Source organism: Galendromus occidentalis, unplaced genomic scaffold (genome assembly GCF_000255335.2).
Source record: "Galendromus occidentalis unplaced genomic scaffold, Mocc_1.1 scf7180000077525, whole genome shotgun sequence".
In the NCBI taxonomy this organism is placed as follows: domain Eukaryota; kingdom Metazoa; phylum Arthropoda; class Arachnida; order Mesostigmata; family Phytoseiidae; genus Galendromus; species Galendromus occidentalis.
In genome coordinates, this window is record NW_003805513.1 from 402,314 (window position 1) to 411,436 (window position 9,123).

Here is a 9,123-nt window from a genome sequence, read left to right on the forward strand (position 1 = left end):
ACGACGATCGGGTCAGCCGTTTTCGAGTCTATAGGTGACACCAGACAGACAGACAGACAGACAGACAGACAGACAGACAGACAGACAGACAGACAGACAGACAGACAGACAGACAGACAGACAGACAGACAGACAGACAGACAGACAGACAGACAGACAAACAAACAGACATACGTTTTTATATATATAGATGCATTGCTGAAGTCATAGAAGAAGTTGAGAGTCCGAAAAGAAGGTCCTCCATGGGGAAGATTTTCCTCTTTGATATGATTACATGGACCATAGTTCAAGCACCTCGCAGTTACTGCGTACTCACCTCACTTCTTCGTCTCGTAACGACCAACGGAGGTAATTTTGCCAATGTTTTCTATTTTCCAAGGTGAATGGTGAGCTTGAGTGTAGAGTTCTCCGCGAGTGTTTCAGTCAGAGTGGTTTGAGCGTACTTCTTTCTCTTCGAGCGCAGGTTTCCAACGAATTGAAATAGTCAACGGTCAACGTGTTCGGAGTGCCCGCTCATCGCGCGTCAGAACAGAACATTCGGATAGACTACATTCTTGATGAGATGACTATTATCTTTGGTCTTGATTTTAATATTATCCGGAGAAGCCACTCGGCTTAAAGCGACGTATAGTTGCCCATGATTGAAGAGATGGGTGGGCAAATATATACCGATTTTGCTGAGAGTTTCGCCCTGGCTCTTGTTGATCGTCATAGCGAAAGCCAAACGCACCGGGAACTGTCTTCTTTTCAATCGGAAGGGTAATTTCGAATCGCTGTGATTGTCGATCCGCGGATTGATGACGAATTCGCCGTTCCTGCTTCCCGTAATGAACCAAGTGACCAAACGAAGCCTAAACGCCCCCCCCCGAAAGTCGCTTTCAGACAAAAGGAGCGAGGGAGGTCACCCAGGAGGACCGAGGAGAACACCCCGAAGCGGAGGAAACAGTCTTCCGCAGAGGGAACCCAGCGTTCCAAATACGTATGGCGGGAACCGGAACCACAAGAACAACCAGGACCTAGTGGGGAAGGTAGAGGCCGAGGACGAGCGGACCACAGAGACGGCAAAAAGTCTCGTTTTCAGCGAATCCGAGAGCCCACTACGCCCATTCGACCCGACGGTGGCGGAGAGAAATAATAAATTTCTGAAACCGGACAGGTCGACAAAGCTAAATATCGGTGTCTTACATTAAATATCAATGGCACGAGATACAACAAGGCGAAATGGGCGGCGCTTGAGAGAGACGTACTGATAGATAAGAAAATTAATGTTATGCTCCTATCAGAGACACGACTCATGAACGACGAACAATGTCCACATATTGAAGGATACCAATTTAATAGCAGCAACCGGAGAGAGCTCGGCGGCAAATACCCTCACGGTTGAATTGGAATCCTGACCTCTACGCATCTGGAGATAATCTGGACCGAGAAGGGAGATGACTGGATAGCTCAAGCCTTTACAGTGGGCAAACAAAGTTGGATAACAATATCCTTCTACATAGCACATGCACTTAGAGACTCGAACAAAATGACGTACGACTCTATAAAAAATTTTATTCATGACAGATGCAGCGATGTGGACTGCATAATCATGGGAGGCGATGCGAACGCACACATGGAAGAACTCCACGGAGAAAGCAACGCGAGAGGAACTCGCCTTGAAGAATTCGCTTCCGACTGCGGGCTGACGATCCTGAACAAGACTGAGAAATGTGGAGGGAAATACACGAGAGAAAAATCCGCCATCGATTACATACTCGTAAACACCTCAGCCCTGGAAATGGTCGAGTACATGCACATGGACGAAGAGAGGGAAATCACGGCAATTAGTGATCATAACCTCCTGAACCTACAGTGCAAGACCGACTCCACTGAAACAAGACCGCCGGCCCAGCTGATTAACAAGCTCTTCAAAAAAAAGGCAGTTGAACAGATTGGAGACCAGTTAGCTCGCAACAAGGCGACTGGTCACGACTCATATGTGGACCTAGAACGAGTAGTCAAACAGAGTTTACGTCAAAACAGTAAACCCATAAAGATTACATCTAGACCCATGATACACTCAAAACGAATCTCGGAGCTCGAAAGACTCCGGAAACTCAAAAACAAACAATGGCGTCAGGCTCGCCGAACAGAGTCAGACGACACAAACAAAGCATGCGAAGAGTACCGGGCGGCTTAACAACCCGTGAGAGAAGAGGTGGAAAGAGAAATCTTCGCTCGCGACACTAAAGCGTTGGAAGAGATCCTCTCGGCTCCCAGGGGCGAACGCAGTAAGAGATTCTGGAAACACGTGAACAAAGCTAAACCCAGAATCAAAAAATCTGCTAAAATTAGGAATGCGGAAGGAGAGCAAACCAAAGACTCCGCCCTACCGCAACACCTCACTCAGATAGCCAAAGAAATCCTCGAGGCGTCTGAAAGCAATGAGCTGCCCCTCCCAACCCTATACCTACGCGGCCATCGAGAATAGCAACAAACTATGAGGAGCTAAAAACCATTCTCAAAAGCATAAAAGCAAGCTCGAGCAGTGGTCTCGATAAGATCCCTGCGAGCGTACTCAGAGAGCTAGACGAACATAGCCTCGAGTACATCGCGGACATCCTGAACGGAATTCTGGAAGGGAGGAAAACCATTCCAAAAGAGTGGCGACTGAGCCGAGTAACTATGATTGAGAAACCAAACTCGGCTAGAGGAAGGTTGAATACATATCGCCCGATCACGGTCTCCTCAGTAGTCTATCGCGTCTTCGCGAAAATCCTGGTTAACAGGATACAGAGATGGATAGAAGAAGATAAAATACTAGGAGAAATGCAAAACGGCTTCCGACCGGGAAGGAGAGGTGACGATAACCTCTTCATCCTTACCTCGGCAATCGAGATATCCATAAAACGAAAAATGGACTTATCTGTGCGTTCCTAGATGCCACGAAAGCATATGACAGGATCGATCGAGAAAAGCTGTGGAACATCCTGGCAGAATTAGGGATGGAACCCTCTTGGATCGAGATCCTTCAGATCCTATACACCTCGAATAAGATGAAAATCATCGAGAAGGGGACCGAGTCAGACTGGGTGACAACAACCAGAGGACTCAAACAAGGTTCCCCGCTATCCAGCGTGTTATTCATGCTATACATTGCAGACCTAGAGAAAAGGCTCCTGCAAACGAAAGCGGGCTTCCACGTTCGAACAAAAAAATGGCAATGGGGCTTGAAAGAGGATAGCTCTTTCAAAATCCCAGGCCTACTGCTCGCCGACGATCTCGTACTGATAGCAACAAACAGTAATGAAATGCGAAGACTCCTCCAGCGAATTTTGAGACGAGCGCGACATTACATTCAACCCAAAAAAGAGCGCCATAGTCGTCTTCTCTCCGAACAAGAAAACAGACTGCGGAGGGCTCGAGATACAGGGTCGCTCAGTACCTATAACGTCGGACTATAAGTACCTCGGAATTGTTCTATCTAATTCCAAGAACTACTTGAAAGCACAGGAAGATATCTGGGAAAAACAATCCCTAGTCGCATTACACAGAATGCACGCAACTTCCATTTGGGGCTTCAACCGATTCGAAGTTTCCAGAACACAGTGGAAGGCAACCGCGGTACCACAATTGACCTACGCAAACGCAGTAACCGTTGCAACTGGGAAATTACTCGCAAAACTCGAACAACGGCAGAGAGACGCGGGGAAATGGGCATTAGGAATCACATCCTATAAAACCGCGAACGAATTTATCACCGGCGAGCTCGGGTGGTCCTCCTTTGAAGGGAGGGAAGCCCAAAGCAAACTGAGGTATATGAAAAGAATCGAAGTCATGTCTCATGACAGGTGGCCAACAGCCTTACTGAGCATGATGAAGATAGTGGGCATACAAACAAAGATGTACGAAAGAACGGAACACCTGAAAAGGACATACAACTGCGATACAATCGAAGTTGCATATTCAATCTCGGGAGCACCATGTTTGAATACCTATAACTCTCAGATAAAAAAGAAAATTAGAGAGACCCAGGAGAGTGTCTGGAGACAGGACATGATGCTGAAATCAAGCCTAGAAGTTTACCGGCAAGGCAAGAACAGCCTCGGTATCCAAACCTTCCTCTACGGAAACCGAAGAGGGGACACTCTCCTGGCCTTGGCCAGAGCGGGAATATCACCAACGAAAATCCGAGGTAGGTCTATTGACCCACAGCAGGAGGACACCTGCCCCAGATGCGGAACATTTGAAGAGACCGTAAAACATGTGATCTTCGAATGCAACGACGCATACTACACGGACGAAGATTTCCTCTCAAGATTAGGCCTCCAAGAGGAAATACAGGACCCTTCGATCGTGACAAATACCAAACGAATCCTAGAAAAATGGGAGAAGGAGACCAAAGATCTGCTTAATAGCGCCTGACATGAAAGGCTGATGCGCCATCTTGTAATATACATAGAAGACCCATCTAGATCAATAAATTACCATTACCATTATCATGAATCTGCAACCGAGTACGAATCGACCAATGCTCTCAACATTGAGTCGAGTCCCGTTGCAAAGTCCAGCAGTGGCGTCTAAGTTACGCAAAAGCATTACAATGAAACCTTTCTTCAAATGCAGGTGGTGTGGAGGCATTCCCGGGGGATTAAGACTGTTGAGGTATTCGATTGGATAGAATGCTTGATCCTCCTTGTCATCGTCGGCGATTTCATCGATGCTTCGCAGATGGCTTTCGTAGCGTGAATCAGAAACCTGAAGTTTCCCTAATACTTTTTCGTTGATGCTGTCGACGTTGGTGTTCTTGGGCGATAAGATGGCCTTGGTTGCGAGATCGAGTACGCTCGAATCGCTGATAATATCTCCATAAATTTCCTGAACTAAATCTTGTCGACAGAAGAAATGTGCGGGGATCGCTGTGCGTCCGGAAGCGTCGTTTAGAGTCCCATCCCCAACTTGCAATAAGAAGCTTTGCCAAGATTCGCCGCCACGTCTGCCTCGTACATTCTCTTTCAAACCGCAGAGCTCGAATTTGGACCACAGTGCAGAGCGAGTCACGCATGCATCAAATACGTCGAGAACGGTGCCGCGTTCAACGATTGGTAAAGTTTGACGGAAATCTCCATCGATGACGACCGTAAGTCCACCAGAGGGAGAATCGTGTTGACGAATGTCTCTCAAAAGTGAGTCTACTGTCTCAAACGCCGCTCTGGGGACCATTAATCCCATACCAATAAATCAAGGTCCGAAAAAGTTCTAGCACCCTTCTGCTGGCGCTTCAGAGACGAAGACCGATTTCGGTTCTGAACGTTCGGCTTGAGAAGAGGATTAACCGTTCGACCGCAAGGCGATAAATTCGCTGCAATGCCGGTCCATGCCGTGCTCTGCACCCTGCCCCCTTCACCGGTTATCATGTTGTACAGAGTCTTGTACAGGAATGTTTTTCCTGAACCTCCTGGACCGTCGACGTAGAGGCAAATAGCACGCTTATTTCGGATCGCTGCCAGTATTTTGTCTGCGGCAAATTTCTGCTCCTTCTTAAGCTTCGAATACATGATAGATCCTTGGCTCGCATTGTATTCTGAATCTAGGAATGTTGGTACATCAGTAGGGATCTCCCCAAGCGGAGATTTGATCAAAGTTTGTTATTTCTTGCCCGCGCATTCAAAGTCTGCGATTTCATTGTACGCCAGAGCGAGAGCGGTATCAAGAGCGAAGCCGCGTCTCGTATAATCTTCAGCCATGGACGATGAGGAATCATCCCAGAGTGATTGAGCATCAGGAACCTCAGAGAAATCGAGAAGGCAGACGAAAAAGGTCCGCAGAGCTGCTGGACTCTGGAAGGACGCGGCTTCTTGCAAACTGTTCCTGAATGAGGTATCATCTGACATGAGGCCTGCTGATTTGGCCGCTTCCAGGAATGAATCGAGGTGTATCCCGCTAATCGTTCTCAAATTCTCATAAGACCTTGGTCCTCGCGTATTCAGCAGTAGAATGCGCAGAGCGTAACGCTCGCGATCTCTCGGCGATACAGTGTACATGCGGCCAATAATGCCTTTGCTAGCTCGCTGCCGTGGTTTCCATCCTATGTCGGGCTTGAAAACGTAGAATTCTGGTACCTCACTATGGAGGAGATCACGATCGTCGGTGGGTTCCCCCGAAGAAACAGAGCTGTCGGCTTGTTTTTCGTTCAAAGTAAAGAAAGCTGTGAGAGTTGTGTATCTATCAGCGGCTCGATTCAAGGCTGGGCCTTCTGTGCCTTCTGCAAAAGTGACAGTCTGTTGGTCAGGGAGATGCACGGCGAGTCTGACTATAGTATGCGACTTCTCTTGAAGTTCGTATCCCAGGATTCGGTGCATCGCCTCTGGTGCACACACGTAACGGGCATTTACGTGGTTGGATATCTCATCGATGCCTTCCCCAGACTGGATATCGATCATAGCCCGATCTGTACCTTTCTACACGTATTTGTACAAATACTTGACCGAGGAAATCATACCACAGATTTCCACATTTATATGACAGTAATACTTGAGCAAGAAATACGGGTTATACGGAACTACCCAGTCGTCGGAATAAGACAAATCTCCAACCTTTGCTCGGAATAAGTTTCTTCGACGAAGGTGAGGATAGCCATCGTGTAAAAGTGACGTCTCATTTCTCAGTTCTTTAGGGAACTTCTTGGAACATTTGCCATCTTTCATGCATGGCGCTGCAGGGTTTAATAATCCGCAATTCTTATGGAGCATGAACCTCTTGACAGCTTCGTGTAGAGTGGGCTCAGTGTCGGGGTCCGGGATCTCGCCCGATATCAGATCTACGGCCTCGGGATCCCGGGGTTTGTGTTCTTCCTTCAGAATGAGCAACGTGTGGCAGTGCGGCAGTCCCCTCTTTTGGAATTCAATGACTCTCACGCTAGCGATCACTTCACCGAAGACTTGACCCTTGAGAATGTCATCAAAGATCGAATCTAGCTTGAGTTTGAAAACTTTAGCGATTAAATCGGGGCGATCACTGGGAACTTGAGCTGGCAGCAAATTCTCCTGAATCTCCTTCCATTGTGGGTTTCATGTGATGGTCATGAAGATTTCTGGCTTACCGTAGCGAGCGACGATTGCCATGGCATCCTGATAATTTTGTTGCATGCTCCGGGGCGATCCGATAAAGGTTGAAGGCAATATAAGTCGACGACCGCAAAGACCGGCGATATCGTCAACGCCTAACAGAGGGTCCCGCAAACCTTGATAACTGTCGGCTCTCAGTTTGTCTTGATTTCGACGATGGAAATTCAGTCTGTTCTCGATCTTCACGAAGGAATCAACAACGAATTGTCGAAAGACTTTGCCGGCGAGGAGTATCGGATTGAAAGAGTCTCTAATTGAGAACAAATGAGCATAATATTGTTTCTGGGTAATCCGCTTTCCTCGCGTGTTTAGTAAATCCGGATGCCAGCCTTCGACGCCGTCCGGGAAAAGTAATGGATACGTCAAGGGATCCCCACGCTTATCAAGGTTCGGAATGATTGTTAGAGTACCCTCCTCTCATGGACAGCTAATGCTCGACTTTCGGGTACATCTCCGTCATCTCCAACGTAGATGACGGCGACCTCATTTACCGTCGGTACGTCATAAAGTCGACCTCAGAGCCCATGTGGTCGGAGGTCATGGAATACCATTCAGAGTGTCATTTTCGGTCGATTTCGACGCTGGGCGGTGGCTCGTTCTGCGTCTTCAACTTCCGACATCATCTTGAAAGATTTCGCACAAGGGTTCATTGAGGACAGGAGTCGACTCAAATCCTTTAGGAGCCGAGGCTCGCTGTTAATGTTCCTTCTGGGGCGAGCGAAGCCGTTCTGCCGCAGCTTGCTCGGTATCTAAAATGTACAGCTGGCCGTACCGTCTCGGTTGGCCTTCATCAGGGTGTAAGGACCCTATACTATGATATATCTGCCCATGTATGCGAAAGCAATAAGGTCCCGGTCCTCGCGGCAATTCGATTTGCGCACCCATTGACGCCATAGCGAGGAACGAATTGTAATTTCGGATGAGATCGAAGAAATTTTTCTGGAGCCGGGAAAAGTCTGAAGAGATGTCGGGAGGCCGCTGACAGAGTTGTTGTAGGAGAGGGAGGAAGTTTTGGAATTTGTTCAAACTGAAACGACCGATATTGCAACAATCCCAGAAAACTGATGGGTGCTCCTTCTTTCGTTCTGAGTCGAAATGCCTTGCTGCACAATTCGAACATATCAAAATCATGGACCCCAAATAATGCATCTCTGGAAGTCTGTCACGCAGCGCGGCCTGAACCGATGACACCATAACATTGGTTGCCCGATGAGCTGCATGGCGTGTGGAATCAGTTCGGTGACGAACAATGCTCTGATCCGCAGTCTCTTCTCTGCGACGCTTAGCCATTGCTCGTGACCGACGACGCTTCCGGGCGGTCCCCGGAAATTTTCAGTAAAGACTCAGCCGGGGTTTGAGGCGGGAAGTTGTGGTATGGTTAAAGAGCATGCTGTCGATCATCATGAAGGAAAGCCATCATGTTCAGTGACAATTTTTGGTTACAGACACTAGCCGATTATATAGGGGGGGGGATTGTATGATAATGATAAAAACTTGGAATATCTGATGATTTATAGAGCCAACCATTTCGAAGCGGGAGGACTTTTAGATTCTCGGAAAAAAACATCGGGGTTATGAATCAGCTCCTCCCGAACACTCACTTGATCTAGGAAAATCACGTCTGGTCTCTTCGACCCTCTTCTGACGATGACCAGGTACAAAGATATGAACAACATGCGCGGAATTGAGCAAAGCACGTAGAATTTCCCAATAGTCGGCTTAGTCATAGCATAGTCAGCTGCTATGATGAGGCAGAAGCCGAAACACTTACCATGGTCCCGAGAACTTTTCCAGACTCTGCGTGTCACAGGAAACCATCCAATAATTTGGAGCTCCGCGGAATTTGTCGAGTCCGGGCCAGGCTTCGTGGCTCTCCTGTGCATGGAGTGCATCATCATAACCTTGGCTCTGGCGATAGACGTGGCCGATTCCAGTCTCGTCGGTGTGGCTATCATCCCGGTTCGATTCGGGAACAATTCCATCACCGCGGAGTTGGATACATTCGTGATTGGAC

At 47.9% G+C, this 9,123-nt stretch overlaps 1 pseudogene; it reads right to left on the reverse strand.

Annotated features, from left to right (window-relative positions):
* Positions 1-523: 523 nt before the first annotated feature.
* LOC100898805 (uncharacterized) lies at positions 524-8,258 on the reverse strand (annotated as a pseudogene).
* Between the last annotated feature and the right edge of the window lie 865 nt (positions 8,259-9,123).